Genomic DNA, 20,598 nt, shown 5'->3' with positions numbered 1-20,598 from the left:
CTCACACCAATGGTGATACACTAATTCATCAAGCCCACAATAGAGAAGACTTTGCCATATTGGTCATTGAGGAGGACATAAGAGGAGGAGGAAGGCAAAAATAAGAACCGCGCTGCTCGAATAATGGCGTTAAGAATTAACGTCAACGACAAGGGCTACGAGGCACACCTGTGCGACTCGCGAAAACTTCTCTACGCTAGCCACTTCCCGAACTAAATTTAACTACAAAATATCCGGTTACTTTGCGAAGTAATTATTCGACATCGCGCAAGAGCCTTTGCCATAAAGGAACGCCCCTATATAAGACGTGTCGGAAAATAGCCCCGCGAAAAATGAAACGTCGGATAAAAGAGGCGGGAGTCTGCCACGGAGTGGGTAACTCGAAAATAACTCGATTACCCGGGGAGACCGAGGAGTGCGGCGGAGGGACGTGGGAGACTGAGCCCGAAACTCGATACACTACGTGTCAGTAAATTCCATCTATCTTGCGTCGCCATAAATAAATAATTATGGTACATGATTTTTCGATTTTGCCCGCTAAAAGATTAAACGCCGCTGATACTGATTGATTGTTTCCAACGAACCGGAGAGGTTGGTTAACGCGCGCTGCGGTTGGGCACCGGCCCAATAGAGGAGTTTCCTATTTGAGGGTTTTGTTTTTTTTTTTTTGTTTGGGATAATAACTAATGCCAGTACTACACATTACAAAGTAGGGTATAATATTTGGATAATAGAAAAGCCGAGTTCCACCAAAAAAATTTAGGATACCTAACTACAAACTGCCTGTAAAGTAGGGCACTTTTATACAAATATATTTTGATTGGAAACGAGCAGCTTCGCTCTCTTTCTATTGGCAAGGAAAAAAGAGTCTGAAAAGAATGTGACCTAATCTCGTCATAGTAAACCAGAAGATGAGAATCCAAGTTTGCTGAATTCTTAAGTGTGCATACATACATTTTCTAGCACTGTTAATATTTATTCGAAGGGTAAAAACCGTTCTAGGGTACACTATGGAGCAATTGCAGAAAATTATAAGTAATTTAAAGAATTACGATTTATGATGGGTAATTGGAGTGTTTTGACAGGAATAACCTATTTCTGAACTAGATAGTTTTCTCAGAAATGAATACAACTCTCTTATTTTATATGACAATGATAGTTGGCTATAGTCTTAAAAAAATGTCCATGTCGAGCCATTACCAGCCATATAGAGTTTGTTGATATCTACAAGACAAGCCGGAAATATAGGGCATAATCACATAGACACCTTTAAAATAATTTAATAAGCACTGGAACTTTCAAATGATAAAGGCAATTTAAAATAACCTAAGATCCATTTGACATTTTAATTTTAATTTTAGATATTATTTTGAATATTCAATTTTAATATTTTTGATTATTTATAAAATCAAATTACAGTTACTTTAACCTAATAAACCAAACACGAATCCAAAATTTTGATAGATAAAAAGGTTATGGGCAATTTTCAAAAAAGCCGAAAATTGAAAAACGCCCGACATGCGGTTTTAGCCATTAAATATTCCTCAAAAAAGCCAATTTTGATCTATCTAATTCAAAAATAGGGTTTTCCTGCTAAAACACTCTAATTACGACAACCCTGTACACTCTTGCAGTCTTTCTCCGAACGCTATGCAACAGCTTCATAATCGTGATCAAAACAACAACTGATTAAACAAAATATATGCTGCTCACTCGAAAATAACGATCTAATCTGGCGCCTGTACTGTTTTCTAAGCTGCCGCGTGACTTATGACCACCCCTGTTTAACTCAAAGCTAGTTATTGAAAGCTGAACCTCTATTGCATATTTTTTCTACTAAAATACCTAATTACCCACCGATCTAGTGTGCGACAAGCGTCACTTTACCGCGTCAATTTCGTTTACCATGAATCCGAGCCACTTCGGACATTTCCGGGATTTTAAAGCACGGATTTGGGAGCAATCGGATGTTTTCGGAGTTATTTCCCACGCTTTGAATTTTGACGTTTCTCAATTCTGACGAACATGTCAGTGAACGTATTCGTGTTGTTTTGCGAAAATGTACCCAAAAACTAACGGTCGTAGAAAAAGTATAGTATGCAACACGTTCGGTAAACTTTTTAACTCACTCGTTTATTAAAAACTCGCTCCGCTGCGGTCCGCTCGTGTCAAATAAACTCGTGAGTCAAATGCCGTTTACCGCACTTGTTGCATAATATACTATTTTCTGCTTCCGTCTGTAAAACATCTAATTACCCACCGATCTAGCCTGCGGGAAACGTCACTTTACCACGTCAGTTTCGTTTCCCACGAATCCAAGCCACTTCGGACATTTCCGGGATTTTACCGCACGGATTTGGGAGCAATCGGATGTTTTCAGAGATATTGCTTTGAATTTTGACGTTTGTCAATTCTGACAGTCATGTCAGTGAATGTATTCGTGTTGTTTTGCGAAAATGTACCCAAAAACTAAGGGTCGTAGAAAAAGTATAGTATGCAACACGTTCGGTAAACTTTTTAACTCACTCGTTTATTAAAAACTCGCTCCGCTCATGTCAAATAAACTCGTGAGTCAAATGCCGTTTACCGCACTTGTTGCATAATATACTATAATGTTTAAAGACTCGTTAGTCACAGAAAACTTCTTGTTTTAAAATTTTGAGTTATCTTATACTCTCAATAATCTCAGTTTAGTCCTTTATTTTTGCGCTGTAAGTTTCAATTTATTTTCTATTTGTCATCCTTTTAACAATTATCCAAAACAGAAAAATTTTGTTGAAACAACTTTCGAATTGTTATTTAACTGTTCAATTTTTTTGTTAAAGTTTTAAGCACCTTTGCAATTTTTAATTTATTATCTTATACTTATTTTTTTAGTTCCTTTTTTTTAAAGATGTTTGCGTGCCTTTACAAATTAAACTAAAATAATTTTTCACGTCAAAAGCTACTTGCTTACTGCATATTATTCAATGCTGCAATTCAATTTTTTCCAAAATTCTAAGTAATTATGTAGATGTGGAAGTACAAATCTTAGGCGAGCTGAAATCTAGAACCTATCATTTAATATTAAAAAAAAAAACGAGGGAAAAACCAAGAGACCAACATATTGTTCTTTTGTTAAAATGTTACCACATTCAACAAGAGTCGCCGTTTTGGCCGCCTCTCGTTTACCAACACGCGAGCCAAGTTGAAATGGCACCCACGTAAGTAGCGTTGCCCGTTAATGAGGATTATAATTCTGCGCGGATATACGCGTTACATCTCGAGTTGAAATAATGGCCGAGGTGGTCGTTCCGTGAGCATTGCAATAACGTAAACTAACGGCTACGCGGGCTCGAATTATAAGCCCCTGACAAAACTATGAAAGCGGACGGAGAAACTGTTATAACTTTTCTTTACGAACTACAGGGAGGTTTTATTTACCGAGGGTTTTAAAATAATTGCAGCCAAACAAGTTTCGAATCGACTTAGTCGGACCGTCTTCGCAGTCTTTGAAAAAATTCGAATATTCGCGAATTCTAGAATGGGCAAGAAATTCCGATTCCCTCACCTAACCTAATTAATTTGAGTTGTTCTTGTTTAATTTTTAAAGGGTTTAAGATCTTTAAACGGCTGCATCAACTGTAAATGGACAAGAACTAATCAAAAAAATTATTTATATAAATTTTATACTACTGTACTACTTTTTACAAAACTTCCTTTATTCCTCCTGCGTCGGTTTTTGCTGAGTCGAACTTGCTGGCGTTTCGCCAATCATCCTGTTTGGTTCTTCAGAGCTTGCCTGAGACTGGCTCGCATTTTACTCCGTACCTGCTTATATATTGTTTGACGGGGATATTAGTAACAGGTAAAAACCTGAGTCGCGGTTAAGATTGTTAGCTTGTTTATAGATTTCTATAGGCTCTCGGATTTTTCGTTGGTAGAATAATTGATTACATGCAAGAATTTTACTTTTATCGAATAAAATTCTATGTCCGGTTTCGTGATTGTGTTCGGCAATAGCTGATGAGTGTATTTGTCTTAGTCGTAAGGCTGTTTCGTGTTCCTTGAGCCTAGTTGATATTTTTCGTCCGGTTTCTCCAATGTATTCTTTGCCGCATATGCATGGAATGCTGTAAACTATTGCCATCTCAAATGGAATTTTATCTTTGACGGACCGAAGATGTTGAAAGATTTTTGGACAAGTGGTAAATCTGGTTTTGACGTTATACTTCTTTAGAACTTTTGATTTGAGGATATTTTGGTTTGCTTTCGGCCTCATTGCTATTGGAAGGTTGTGGTAAAATGTATTTTTTGATCGAACGCTTAATATATTTAATGTGGAAATTATCAGAGAGAGAAAGAGAGATCAGTGACTCGGGCTGAGATAGTATTACAGCTCTGTAAACAAGAGAGTTGATAACCGAAGATTTTTGGGCCGGATGGTGATGTGACCATGCATTCAAGTATATTACGTCTGATTTTCTATTGATAAGAATATCTAAGAATGGAAGGTTAATATTAGTTTCCAATTCAATGGTAAAAAGTATGTTACGGTGTATAGAGTTTAAATGTCTAAGAAAATCTACTAGGATTTCTTGACCATGACGCCAAATAACAAAAGTATAATCGACGTAGCGTTTCCATAATTTAGATGAAAGGTGTCTAGAGCTTTCTTCTCAAAGGCTTCCATAAATATATTCGCCATGACTGGTGATAGTAGAGAACCCATAGCTGTTCCCGACGTGTGTGCAAAAATTTGACCGTTATAAGAAAAATATGTTGAGGACAACCATTTTTCGATTAAGGTGAAAAGGTTTGGTTCCAGATTTTAATATATCTGAAATGATGTCTAGAGTTTCAGGAATAGGAACTTTGGTAAAGAGGGATTCTACGTCGAAACTAACCAGAATATCTTGTGTATCTAATGTAACTATTTATATTAATATTTTCTGTATTAAACGAAGAGAAAATAGCCAAAACTCTTTATTCGCCTTAAAATATCTGTTAAACAAAAAAAACAGATATCTCCATAAAATCCAAACACAAACCAACAATACCAAAAAAACAAATTATTTTGTATCTAATATAAGAAAAAAAAAACAAAAGCAATAGAAGGCACTGCTTTAATTGATTTGCGAAGGAAAAACTGGGTACATACTTAAACTTTTTGAGTCGTGCAAATTTCCTGGAAGAAAAGTAACGGACCTTTCCGCGTTTATACAGAACACATCAAAGAAGGCGAGGATAACATTGAAGCAAAGTTGAAAGGTTATACACTATTTTAGAAAAGTGTAGAGTAGTAAAATTAGAAATTCCGTCCAGTTTAGCTTAATTTCGATGTCCGTCATAGACGTAGGTAAACTTTGTGCAATAAAATTATTTTTTATTAATATTATAAATAGGTGTTGTTGTCATTTTTGACTTCTTACCATCTTGCTTGATGTATGGCCATCATTATTTTATGACGAAGTAGAGGAAAATGAACGGCACTTTAACTACAGTGCAACTAAAACATGTATATTTGCATAATTCACTTACTATCAACGAGGATTAATATTATTATTTTTTATAATTTAAATTCTATAAGGAATAACGCCTAATTTTAATTCTGTTAAAATAAACTTCTTTTTTTTACGCCTCTGGTACACATGTACCGTCTCGGTGAAGGGATAACAATAGACAAAACCTGCAAATTTATCCACACCCGGATGGTAGTATGGTCTGTTCATAGATATAAAAAAGTGACCAATTGCTTTTGAATGGGATGATCCAAGGGTGGTCATTAACATACAATGCAACAAGAGTATTACCTAAAGTTTCGGAATTTAAATTCAGGTAAAATTGTGGTCCGTAATAGAAAATAATTTTATACCTACCTGTGTTTAATATCATTTGGTTTGGTATACTACTTATTTTAAGTTTATTAGTAATCATTCTTATTTCGTGTGTTGAATCGTGTGCGAATTATGCAAAATATGTGCGAGTCTAGTGTATCTCAGGAGATGCTCCCGCCCAAAGGTAGAAAACACTATTCTATTGAGACTAAGGAAGTTATAAACAATGTTTATTTGACCCTCATTGAAGGTGGTGCCAGCAAGCAAGCCTATTTAGAAGAAACGGTCACATTGACGAAAATTCCAACATCCACTGTATGGAAAATTGTGAATAATCCCATTTCAGCGAGGAAAAAAAGAAGCGATGCTGACATTTTCTCGAGTGTGATCAAGATATAATACGGCGTAAAATTTAGCAGTTATACGAGGAACAAAGCATGCTAAATGTTGGTGTGTGGTGTTAAACTGCCTTATGGAAGTGTATTCAACACATGGGTTTTAGATTTAAAAAAATTGACAAAAGGCAAGTTTTAATGGAATCCTTTAGAATTCGGAAATGGCGACTGGAATATCTAGAAAAAAATAGAATTTACAGCGAACAACAAAGGCCAATTATTTATTTGGATGAAACCTGGTTCGACACTTATGATACCCTGGAAAGGGTTGGGTTGACTCATCTGATAAGTCTAAAACAAACGCGCCATCAAAAAGAAGTAAAAGAATAACTATTTTGCATGCTGGCTCTGAAGATGGTTGGATTCCAAACCCCTTCCTTATGTGACACAAAAGCAACAACCCAACACTATATGTATAATAACAACATTTATTTTCACGAAGATTATATCAGAAAGAAATTAATTGAGGTTCTACAAAGCTTGAACCTACAAAAGGAATACGTCTGTGATAATTATTACTCTACACCTTTCTAAAATAGACTAAATAAATATCTATTTACCTATACATTTTGGACGTTCTATATGGTACTTTGTAATCGTGCCTTCTGTTTATTTTCTTTCAACGTGCAAACCCAATATTTCGTAGCTTTGGTTTATGTGCGAATGTCGTTTATTTAGCTCGATTTACACTTCAGCAATGCTGTTTAATTGCCGCTTTGTCCTCGCTCTCGTCTAAAGTAACGGTGCCACAAAGCAAGTTTTCTCTTTTATCAAAAGCCATCCGGATCTTTTAACGTCTTAGTGACGTACGACGAGACCTGAGACTTTGTTCAGAGTTTGGCGTTCGCGTAACTTCTTCGCAGTCCGTTACCCTTCCATCAGTCGGATTTTGAAATTCGACAAATCCTTTCAATTTAAACGAACCACCAAATTTGAGAACAATGAATTCGCTTTTTCGATCATTAACGTAGTAAGCGTCTCTGAGTAATAGGCAAAGAAAAAATTTCAAATTTTCTTGCCTTACTGTTTTCAATACATCAGCCACAGAAAATTTTGCAAATTTCTTAAATGACTACTTAAACATTTTGCTGAATATACTCGTATAAAGTTCTTTATTATGTTGTTTATTGGTATATATTCGGTATTTTAATGATTTGTTTTTGTTGACCTGGTAACTATACTTAGCGAATTAATTGTCTTGTCATTGAATATTATATCTCTCGGTCAATTAAGCTGATTACTATTATTATTTTATTTAGAATTTTCCGACAATTTTTTCATCTGGGCTGAATTCTAAACAAAGAAAATTAACTTTTCAATAAGTTATCAAATACAACAGACACAAAAAGATTAAAATTTATTTTCCAAAAACTATTTTAAACGACAACAAATAACAAAAAATCAATCATTCAATCAAATCAATTTACTTACACATTGGAGAATTCCGCAACCATTTTATTCACACACAGTTTCAAAAAAGCAACCCGCTTAATTTTGTTATCTAAATTTTATGCGCTATATTTCAAAATTGGACTTTGTTCCAAAATTCCTATTCTAAAACACGATACTTCCATGTTTAACCAAAAAAAAAAAAAAACAAATGCACAACAAAACGGAAATCGAGAATAATAAGGAAAAGGGACTTTTCGAATTATAGAGTAATTTTTTCCGACGAGTCGACACGTCGGTTTATTATCCCCTTCGAAAGTCCTCGGATCGTTTCCGAACTTTCATTTGAATATGAAGGTGCAGTGATGAGAAAAATTGCGTTCAGTTTGCGCTTGTAATCTTATTCAGAGCGTCCCTATTGAAGACGAAGAGTTTCATAATTTGGTCCCTCGCTTTACGTGGAACCCAGCAAATTGAAAACTCTGCCACTCTTTCGGCACGGATTTATTAAATGAAAATTACTTTGTCATTCATCGTTCCAACAAAGGTCAGAATCGGGACATTAATCAGATATTTAAAATAACGTTTCGTTATTACATTCTGTTTTACGAATGCGAATTCGAACCCGTGGGGAAATCCGTTGTTATCTTTGCCGCGCCGCTCCGCGCCGCCCCTGCCAATTTATCTGCAAACAGTAAATAAACTAGCGGCGAGTGGCAATTTGAATACGTCGTTGATTTTTAAGCGGATTTTCGAACTTCACGCCCGATCAGCGAATTTTATTAAAACGCTGAGCCCTGACGGTTTTAGATAAATCTGTAATCGTCGTCCCTAGCGGGTGGGGGTATAATGCCATACCGTGAACAATTAAAAAGGCTTATGTTCAGAAACCGCGAAAAACTTGACTACCCTATGAATACGTAATCCGCTTTCGTAGATTGGCATTGATTTCATTCCCAATATATTTTTTTCGAGATAGCAGATGTACCAACCCAGTTTGACAAGGTTGGCGACAACTGGTTACATTTTTGTGTTGTCACATTTTTTGGTACTATATCAATTTTACTTATCCGCGTCTCGTAAAAACGCTTTCCTGGGCACTACTTTCTACTTCTTAAGTATTTTCGTTGAGAGCAAAGAATTTGATTGCTTTTCAGTAAAAGTGCTTTTGCCCAGCAAAATCCGAATTTTTTAAAGTTCTATTAAAGTCTTATCTTGGGGTGCGTATTTATTTTTTTAAATAAAAAAAGTAGTGTCTTATCAAAAATACTTTCCAAAAGTAGGGTTACAAAAGCGATTTAGCATTATCTAAAATTTTCCATATTTTTCAAAAACTCGAAAGCGTACACTATCGGACAAAAGTAAAGCAACAAACATATTTTTTTATTATTTTTTAAATAAAAAAAAGTTAGTTGGTGAAAGCTAAATAATAATTAATATAAAAGTTGACGAAAATGAAGGCGACAAAAGTAAAGCAACAAATTGTATTTAACAGAGTTTTATTTTATTTTATTTCAAAAAGTTGTATTTAACAGTATTGTATTGTATTCTATTTAAAAACAAAACATTAAACACACATTTTAGTACAATAATAATTATTAAAATTATGCCTTAATAATTTATAGAATATCCATTATTGAGAATTACCTGCTGGCAACGGCGCGGCATTGTCTCTATCAACTTTTGAGTGACATTTTCTGGAAGATTTGTCCAAACTTCATTAATTTAATCTATCAACGATTGTTTATTTGGAAATATTTGTGTACGAATGCTACGTTCTACTTCTTCCCAGAGATTTTCAATTGGGTTAAGATCTGGCGACTGTGCCGGCCACTGCAAAACTCTAACATTGTTTTCTGTTGAACGAGTTGTGGAGTGTTTTGGATCATTGTCCTGTTGGAAAATAAAATGTAACGGCATTTCCCACTCTGCATAAGGGAGCATAACATTTTGCATAATCTCCCTATAAACAAATCCATCCATTGTCTCATTAATGAAGTGTATAGGACCTACTCCATTCCATTAGAAACATCCCCATAAAAAAAACTGCCTTTACCATGTTTAATTGTAGATGTTACGTACTTAGAGTTAAACCTTGTATTAATTGGTCTCCTCACACGTCGCATTCCATCAGAATTGAATATTTCATATCGCGTTTCATCGCTGAATAGAACTTTTTTCCAGTCATTAATGGTACAGTTTAAATGCCGGCGTGCAAAGGCCAACTCTGCTGCTCTGTTTCTTGCTGAAACTAGCGGTTTCTTTTGCTGGTCGTCTACTGAACAAGTTTGAAGCTACTAATCTTCTTTGCACAGTTCGTATACCAACCGTAATTTCTGGAATTTCGGCAATTATTCGAGGTGCGGGCTTCCAAGGATCTTGTTGAGCAATACTTTTAATGCGCCTGTCAGTCAAATCCGTTGTTTTAGAAAAATTGCCGATTTCGGCAATTTTTCTAAGTGTCCTCTGTCATTATACGATGAAATTATTCTAGATACGCTGTACCGAGGTAACATAAACTGTCTTGAAATATCAGCTTGATTGGTACCTTCCATAAATGCATTTACTACTCTTTGCTTTAGGTCTTTTGAAATTAAAATAAAAATAAACACGAGTTATTTTTGCACTTACTTTTACTAAAAGCGTCTTTTTGAACAAATTTATTGCGTTAATACGCATTTAAAACTAATGTCAAAATAAATTCGTTTGTTTTGTAAATCATAGACTACTTTAATGTCCTCAAATGTATTGTATTTGTATACAATACCTTGCATGTATAATCACAATGTTGGGACTTGTGTAAAATATATTATATTATATTATATAAAATTATTTTTGAAGATGTTGCTGTACTTTTGTCTGATAGTGTACATCCTAATATCACGAAACTAAATGCAATTTGCATAAAAAAAGGGCGTATCTTATGAAAGCGTAACACACGCCATCATTTTTAGGTAATAAATTTTCAAACTACTGAGCAATATATAGATTTAGTGTATTTGTTGTTTAATAGTTATAAAATAAATTGTTAAAAATACGAAAAATTCCTTTTAAAATATGTTACTCAATAAAATTTTACTAGGTTAAATTATTATATACTATACATAACAAAGTCATTCTTTTAATAAATTTCATATTAAGCGTAACACCTAAAAACAAGTACTTGTGCAATAAGATAACCCTAACTGGTTAGTAAAGTAACATTTTGTGATTTTCTCTAACAACAAACTGTAAAATGTACATAATCGAAATCTGTGTTAAAATAAATTTTCAAATTAGAAACGCTTTTATTAAAATTAACATAAATCAGGTTTTCCTCAACATTTTTTAACTTGGTTGATATTTTGTTTCGGTAATTGTACTACGACCTATAGGCCGGTATAGAACCGGGCGTAGACAGAATAGAATGAAAATGAAACGATAAAATTTATTTCCGGATTAAAACTTGAAAAATAAGGATTTATTGTTGGCAAAACTACAGCCGCTCCCGTATATTTCACAGAATCCAGAACTACCAAGCGTTTTTCTTTTTACTTAAAAAAATTATACATTAATCAAAAACTACAACTTATACAAATCCCTTTACAACGATTTCGGTCCTATATTACCCCGACTAGCGACATCATTTAATTCACCCCACCCGTATGTCGTTATACATTAATCATTCCTACGTAATCTCACTACAAATTCCTGTCGCAAATTCAAGTCGTTAAATGGCAATCCCCCAAATGGAAACAAATTGGGACCATCCAACCGCCAAGTGGGATAAATACCGATAACTCTAATACCTGCACGCGCGAGTTCGCAGTTGATCCCCTTAAAATATAACGTCGACCCAGCCATAACGGAATGGAAAATCACGCAACCCGTTCTATTTAACCCCTAAGTTCAACCGAAAGGAGTTTATATTGGCTATACTGAAAATAAACCCTCCGCGCGAGAGTAGGACCGAGAGGGCCTTGAAACAAAAATCTCTCGCTTAATGAGAGGGTCGTGACGACATTGGTGAACTTTCGATATACCGGCAGCAGAAACTTTCTAAAACTCCGTTTCGCAGCTTCCGTGACGTTTGAGGAAATTATTTGTATTTATATATGTAGAGCCGGGCACTCGCTGTTTTGTAGAGATTAAATATCTGGCCAGCTGACGTGCAAATTTATGTGGTACAACCACAGGTTACATACACACATATTTTGGCATAAGACACCACTTTCTGTTTGGCAGTTTCAATCCCGAATTTAACATTGAATCCGTACCCGCTCGAACTAGATACTGTAAACCCAACACAATGACTGCAACATTATTATGTGTAGGTATCGTAAAGCCAGTCGGCCAGCCAAGCGTCTGCTGTGTTTGGCTACTGACGTCTCGCGGACTGATTTTTAAATGTTTACAGTGGACGTGAATATGAATATTTTGCCCTTAAATTTTTTTTGATTGTTTTTTAAGAACAAAATCTATCGCTTTCAGTTAAAATGCATATGATATTATGCAATATGCCATTATGCCAATCTATCATAATGGATAAAAGAATTTTTAATTACATTCAGGCCGATACAAGTGACATAAATGAAATTTTCCTTGCTAGTCAAGGATTTAAACATCGAAATAATCTTCACAACATTAAAAACAATAATTGAACAAGGAAGCTATCCTCCCTAACTGGTTTTTAATGTTGTTTAAGGCCTGTTTTGGGAAATAATGCTAAAACAAACATTTACATCCCGCAAAGAGAAACGACCACCAGGATTTAAAGCTACAAAAGATCGCTTAACACTTTTACTGGATGGTAACGCAAGCAAAGATATCATATTAAAACCACTACTACTCGTTTACCAGACCAAAACCCACACCAACCCAGTAGATGAAAGGCATATTTCAATGAACTTTACCAGTAATTTCGGAGTCTAATAAAAATCATGGACAACTATGAAAATTTTCCAGGATTAGTTCATTGGACATTTCTCCCGGAAGTGTTAAACGTAATTGAGAAATTAAAAAACTTGAACACAGAGGACTACTATTAATTGTTAATGTCCCAAGCCCCCAACAAATTTATCAGACTTCCAGTCGAAGTGGTTTTTTTGCCTGCTATAAAAACTATTTTAATCCAACCAATAGACTGAGGCGTTATATAAGATTTTTGTGCTTATTACTTGCGGTGAACATTTAAGCAGATGTTTGACAGAACAGAGACGCAATCAATAAGAGAAAAACTACATTATCGCGGTAGACAACATAATAAATCTTTCTTGGAATGAGATAACAGATTTTAGAGCGAAGTCACTGTGTCAATATGGATGAAATACTGGAAAAATACTGGAATTAGTTTTAGATGAGTTAAATATGGAAGACATCAAAGAAATAGTTCAAGAAGCAGCAGCTAGTCTTTCTAATGATGAACTCAAGAAATTAATTGAGCAAAAAATATATGGATAGTGATTAGGAAGAAGATCAAAAAGAACTTTCGATGGTGTTTGTAAAAAAGAGTTTCACCACTATAACTGAAATTATGGACCAATTTGTTGAAAATGTTTTGACAGGAGTTCAAAAGCAAGACGGGGCGTTATAGATGCTTTATCCACTTATCAACAACTTCTAGCAGAACCCAAAGGAAAGCGCAAACTATATTAGATGCCTTCTTGACAACAAGTTAGAAAATTGGAAACACAGAATAGACTGAATGACACTTCCTTTACAAAATTTTTAAACGTGACAAATTAATAATAATTATTATTAAAAACATGCTCATTCTCCCTCAAGATCTAATTTTCTACACCAATTTATATATTTATCGTAAGATTAGTTGATAAAATATCATGAAGCTTCGACCATAGCCATTTAACAGATTGTTTAATTGTCCTAATCTATTTTAACTGTTTTATTTGAAACGAGTTATAAAGAAATTAATTATTATTATTATTATTATTATTATTATTATTATTATTATTAATTAAAGACAGTAGAAAAACACTTTATCCAAAATTTCATCAAAAATTTAAGGAAATTAGCATTATGTCAATAATATGCAGATCAAATCGAGAACTATTTTTGATATTCTAATAAATGCAGTAAAACTTTGAATGCAAATATCTCGAAAACGGTTAAGAATTTTGGATATTAAGTTTAGGCTGACGTGTAATATACAAAATTTCAATTATATGAAAGCGCAATAAATGGAACTTGAACATGATGGATTAATGTACAAACTTGTAAAGTACAATGAAATACATAACACCAATATTATATTTACAAGTGATATACATGGATACCACACATAAGCAGAAAATGTATGTATATCAAATGTATTAAAGAACTGATATGTGACTGCATAGCCCAACTTTACTTCCAGGTTTCAATGCAGTTACTATCGCAACGCAAATACCGTCTTTAAGATATATCTATATCAAAATATGTGAGTTATTCGGAACTCGTCTTTATCGCATCGTTCTGTGTTTATGAATATTTCAAACGTTCCTTATCTATTCTCGAAATATTTAGTAAGCAAAACAAAAATTATCAATCATCAAAATGTCAACCGTGCTTGGTTAATGGCAACCTTTTTGTAGAACCACTTTAATTATTGCAATAACGTATATTTCAGCATAGAGTAGATGAAAAAGGAGTACAGAAAATGTAAAACGCTTACATTAGGTTTTGTTTCTTTCTTGGGATAATATATTTCGGAGACATGTTTAACATTTGAATCGTGATCATAATCAACATCAAGAATAACTAATTTCCTTATCGCACCAAACAATAAAAAAAAGTTTTTATTATGGATAAGTATAAAATTTTCAATTTTGGCCACTCACGTTCAAAGAGGCTACAAGAAAACGATCTCTACTCTGATACTTTATCGAATTGTTATAAAGCGTAACTTTGTTTCGTTGTTGAAACCTTGAGAACAACGTCTTTTATAATTATAACAATAATTATTATCTAGGAACATTCTCTGCGGTATTACCGCAGTATACATTATGCCGAATTAAAACCGGAAATGAACGTTATCAAAACAATGGTTCCATTCTGATTTCTGACCCCATTTTCAGACGATTCAATGAAAACGATGGCGGCATTTTCGTCGGTAGACGTTTTATGAACCATACGCGCAGACAATAGAGCGGTAAAATTTTTATATTGCCTTAAAAAGCCATAAAGGATCATTTTGGTGTCTTATCGTATGAATTCACATTTACGTAATCAACCCGTAAATCCGAACTATGGAGGCTGTTACACGGCGTTACGGCAATGGCTATCGTAAATGTCGCGTAGGTTAGGAAATAATATGCAAGTTCGTCACATTTTAGTTGGTATATATTTGTTTAACTATTAGGTAGCCCCTCGTATAGATGATATTGACATAGCCTTTCAATTGTCTGATCCGTGAAACGTCAACATTGTCAAATATCAATTGGGAAGAAAAAGTGAATAAAAACCGGAAATTGCGTTTCTTTTGTTTGGTTATTTTTCAGTCAGTTCTTTCTTTCGTCGAGGGAAGACTGAAAAGATAAGGCAACATTTTTGCAGAAGATGAAAAAATAAAAAAAATACCAAAAATTGAAGTACATTGAGGTACTTGTCTAAACTAACTCTTATATTAATATTTTAAATTGTATGTTGTTTATGTTTTTGTTATGACATTTTGTATTATATAAAAATATGGGTAGATATAAATAACTGATTAAAACAACACTAACTTTTGACAAGTGTAAGAGATTTAATCTTTCTAGATCAGATGCAAATTTAAACTGATAGTTTTTTCAGAAAAAATATATTTTTGTTTTTTAAACAACATAGCGATAATAACTGAGACGTCTAATTGGTAGGTCTTTTCCAAAATTCGGGAAAAATGGTGTGAAATTGAAAAGAACATGAGAACAACAACTTTTAAAAATTAAATATTTTTAAAAATATTAATTCATATATGAAACACTACGCTATTTATTTTTTATGTTAGTGAAAATTTTTGTTGCTGATTCCTGATTTAAAATGTTCCAAAATGTATGTTGAAAATTATCCGAATTAAAAAACATTTGAAAAAGCCTGCATATCTGCCTTCAGACATTGACCTAACCACATATTCATTTTAATCTACAGTTCTTTTAAAACAAACTCGCATTTTCGATTCGGATATAAATTATAGATAAGTCGAAAATGGGGCGAAGGGCGCTGGAAGGTGGGGGAAGCTACGGAAAAGTTTGATTGCTACGTCTTAAAAAGTTCTCAAACTTTTAACGATTTGAGTGAATATCAGACGTAGAGTTATGCTAAGATGAGGTAATCCTTTTAACGTCAATCGGCTTTTATATGACGACGTCATTTTAATTAATTATTCTATCTAGCGACTATATATTGTGCGTTAAATTTCCGATGTATTTCGATGTGAAAAGTTCAACGTCAGGGATGTCACGTCATTTAAAGAATTTAAAAAATATAACATTCATATACTAAGCTTTTTTGTCACACCTTGTATATAAATAAGACTGTAATATTAAATCTACATATTAAACCCTACAACTTTTCCATTAAACCTTTTTTTCCTAAATGTAAAATATAACAGTTAGGGAGGAGTAACATTTGTAATAGGTCAGCCGTTACCGACTATGTAAGTTTTTGTTTATTAAAGTTGCATGTTACTATATCATAGATTTTGAGCTGCTGCAATTTGAGTTTCGACAAATTGACTGTTTCCATAATCTATATATTTTCAAAAATACGTGAAGTGACGTGATGATCGGAGAAAGGGCTTACAAACTACCGATAGTTAACGAAATAACGAAATAAATAGTTTGGTCGTGCGGTATTGAAAATAGAGGAAAAACCTTGGGAAAATTAACGCGCTAAGCTCATTAAAATCGATCCTAACTGAAGCTACGCAACTATAACATCTGCAATTTAGAATTGCAAATTAGTTTATAAATAATTCCCTCGGGCGTGTGCATCTGCTTTATAATTTGAACAAAGCGAATTAGGAAATAAGTAAAAGGTTGATATTCGGTGAAATTTATCACGCTGTAGGAAATTCTCATGCGGAGCATCGCGACGTTATGCCGGAGCTCGTTACGGACTATGGAACAATAAGTGAAATTGTATGAAAAGTTTAATTACTGGGAATCGTACCTGTTACGAATGTTCCGAGTTTCTACATTTGCATCTCTACACGGGATGTTCCATAACTATTCGAGAGTATTTCATAGTGCGATTCTGCGTAAAAAATAATAGCAGTGTAATGACAAATTTTATGGCACAATGGATATTAATGAAAAATGACAAATCAACGGATTTTCCGTCAATATAGCAATATAGCATAGCGCATAATATTGGTTAGTTTTGGCGTAGCCCAGCAAATATCAAAATCTCTACAAGTAATTTGGATAGATTTACTGCAATCGTTTAAAAGTTTAGTTAGTAGTTTGTTTGATTTGGGACAAAAAGTTATAGTTGTTGTAATTAGTTTTCAAAATTTGGTGCCAGTGAATTGCAGTATGGCACGTGGTACATAAACCTATATCAAAGAGAAAAAAGGCTTTAAATCTACTTTCAAATAACTGGACGCAAATGATGCCGGTATTATAGTTTGTCGAAAGATAGATGCCATGTATAGGGAACAAATGAGCCTCATTATAAAGTCCATTTTGAGAAAATTTAAATAAGATGATACAGGCATAAACTGTGCATGTGTTTAAAGAAGCGGAAATGAAAAGAAACTAGATGAGACAATGCAATGCAATGTTAAATAAATAAAAACGCATAATAATAAGTCACGGGATAAGAACAGTATTTATACCACACGGTCTAGCCTTATCAGTAAGAAGTAAAAAGAACTCACTTGTTGACTACTAATGCTCTTAGATGTTTTCACAGGGGCTCGCCTGAGTACTTGTTGTATAAACCATTTTACGATTTTTTATAGTAATAAAATATGATTCCATCAGTAAAGTGCTCGTCTCTGCCTTCGTTCGGCTACCCGCTGAGTTCTTACGGTCAGTCCTACTATACTAAGGTGATCAGACATCCCGCTTTTGGTGGGACAGTCCCGATTTTTCACAACTTGTCCCGCGTTCCGTCAAGTTTTTCAAAAGTTCCGACTTTGAGAATTAAGTTAAATTTTATATTTATGCAAATCATTGTTTTGCGTTCTAAGAATCCTTCAATTTGTTTTGCGTTTTAAGGATCCTACGGACTATGACGACTAACATATTGCTTTTGCTACCCAGTTATGTTGTATTTGCCATATAAAATTAAGGTAAGTAATTTATTTATATATTTCATAAATACATAAATTATCTTAAATTCATCATCATCTGTTACTTGCCTTAGAAGCTGAACAAAATGTGAAGTAGGTATATTTTTTCTAGACAGTATTTATTTATTTGTAAACGATTGGTGCTGACAGTGGGTTCATGGTATTCACTTGGAACGAAACAAGTAAGGAGAATTTCATTCACTGATTCAAAAACGCTTTTATATAGGTATATTTCAGAATGACTAGTGAGTATTTTGATGAAATTTGAGCCATATCACAAATGACATTCGAAAATCTGACACAAATTATCGTGAAGCCTGAAGAACGACTTGCCATTACATTGAGGTAAAAAAAAACAAGTTAAGAAAAATTAGGTAATGAATTTTTAAACGAGACAAGAAGGAATTATTATTAATTCATGTTATTGTCACTGAGTGGATTAAAAGAAGAATGAAGTATAAGTATTATCGTCCTGTGAAAATCCAGATGAAGAACTGGGATCTCCACTATCAGGTATCAGCACTGGTGCAACATTAGAGTTATCATCGTATAAAAATCCAGATAAAGTGTTGTGGAGAGAACTATTTCGACTTTCAGGTCTAGGCATCACATTTGTGTGTGATATGTTCCTCATGGTGCAAATGTTCCTGTTCCATGATGACTTGAGCAAGTTTCAACTTAGTTATCGCCTGCCTCATTCCAGAAAACGGTTTTTATGGTCTTTGCGTAAGCCAATCATATTCATCTCTCCTATAGAAGACACTGGTGTAGTCATTACGCTTTCTGCTGGTTTTATTATTTGCAGTTGAAGAACTAGTTCGAGCGGTATTTGTTAACGTTATTGATTTAGATGGCTGAGTGACATTTAAAGCTTGAGGTGCCGTATCAGTCGAAATTCTATCTGCGTTTTCGGAACCAGCTATTTCAGTGTCAAAATTTTCGGAAACTGCAAGATCGATATTTGTAGGATTATTGTCACTGATTTTGAAAGAAATTTTAGCGAAAGTTAAGCAAGGCCGAAAAGCTGTCATTTGTTCAGCCCACAACCTTAATGCTTCTCCCGTTTTGGTTTTGCCAGACCTGATATATATTGCATATGTATCACCTAAAACAATATTTTGATACTTTCTATACAATAGGTCACAGTTTTAGAGTTGCACTTTCAACAGTAAGTGCAATCATGACAGAAGTTTGTTAAGCTATTTGTACAAAATTAGAAAATTTGTATTTACGCGAACCAACATTGGAAGTTTGGAAACAGTTTGTGGATTCCCAACTGCATCGGCAGTTTGGACGGCAAGCATGTAACCGTAAAATGTCCGGATAAAACTGGATCTAATTATTGGTGCTATTTATACAAATTTTCAATAGTATTGATGGCTATTGTGAGAGTTGATTATACATTTTTATGTGTAGATGTCTGTGGATTTGGTAAAAACAGCGACAGTGCCATTTTTATGCAATCTAACATGGGAAAGTGATTTTAAGAAAATACAATGAATGTTCCGGGGCCTAAAAATCTGCTGTACAACATGGGGTATTTTTTAACAATTTCTATTAAGGCTTCCGTCTTCGACATTTTCTTAAGCTCCTGCACAATCGCAGTGTTTCCATAGGCCGCCATAAAATTCGAAGGGAGAGAACTTTTCGCTGCGAATAATTCGCGTTGGTTTGGGGGCGCCGTTAAAGAAATTTAAGAAAGGAATATACTAATAAAATTTGGCAAATATTTTAAGTCAATCAAACTAACTTCGTTGTAAACAACAATAAAATTTATTTATGTAAATTATGTATAATGCAAATTAATTCGGCGAAATTTTGCCAATGTGTTTATAACATACTCCCTCCCTCCTTCAGAGTTGTCTTGCTTTAACCGTCTAAAAATCTGATCACCTTACACTATACGGAAAGTTAAAGATATCAATATCTATCTCTCTGGCATTTTACTCCAAACAAGGACATATGTTATCGTATTTATTCGTTATCTATTTTAATGATAATAATAATATTATGTTATGCAAGTGCTTAGTAAACGAGTAACTTATTACTATGGCGCAATACGACTACACAAAAGTGAACAAATTAAAAGCTTTTTTCCACTCCCGTCTGTAAAATACCTAATTACCCACCGATCTAGCGTGCGGGAAGCGCCACTTTACCACGTCAGTTTCGTTTCCCACGGATCCGAACCACTTCGAACATTTCCGGGATTTTACCGCACGGATTTGGGAGCAATCGAATGTTTTCGGAGATATTTCCGATGCTTTGAATTTTGACGTTTGTCAATTCTGACGGTCATGTCAGTGAATGTATTCGTGTTGTTTTGCGAAAATGTACCCAAAAACTAACGGTCGTAGAACAAGTATAGTATGTAACACGTTCGGTAAACTTTTTAACTCACTCGTTTATTAAAAACTCGCTCCGCTGCGCTCCGCTCGTGTCAAATAAACTCGTGAGTCAAACGACGTTTACCGCACTTGTTGCATAATATACTATTTTCTACTCCCGTCTGTAAAATACCAAATTACCCACCGATCTAGCGTGCGGGAAGCGTCACTTTACCACGTCAATTTCGTTTCCCATGAATGCGAGCCACTTCGGACATTTCCGGGATTTTACCGCACGGGTTTGACGTTTGTCAATTTTGACGGTCATGTCAGGGAATGTATTCGTGTTGTTTTGCGAAAATATACCCAAAAACTAACGGCCGTAGAAAAACTATATTATTAAACACTCGCACCGCTCGCAT

This window comes from Cylas formicarius, unplaced genomic scaffold (assembly GCF_029955315.1).
Source record: "Cylas formicarius isolate icCylForm1 unplaced genomic scaffold, icCylForm1.1 PGA_scaffold_3__17_contigs__length_32017465, whole genome shotgun sequence".
NCBI lineage: Eukaryota > Metazoa > Arthropoda > Insecta > Coleoptera > Brentidae > Cylas > Cylas formicarius.
Note: the sequence above shows the minus strand (reverse complement) of the source record.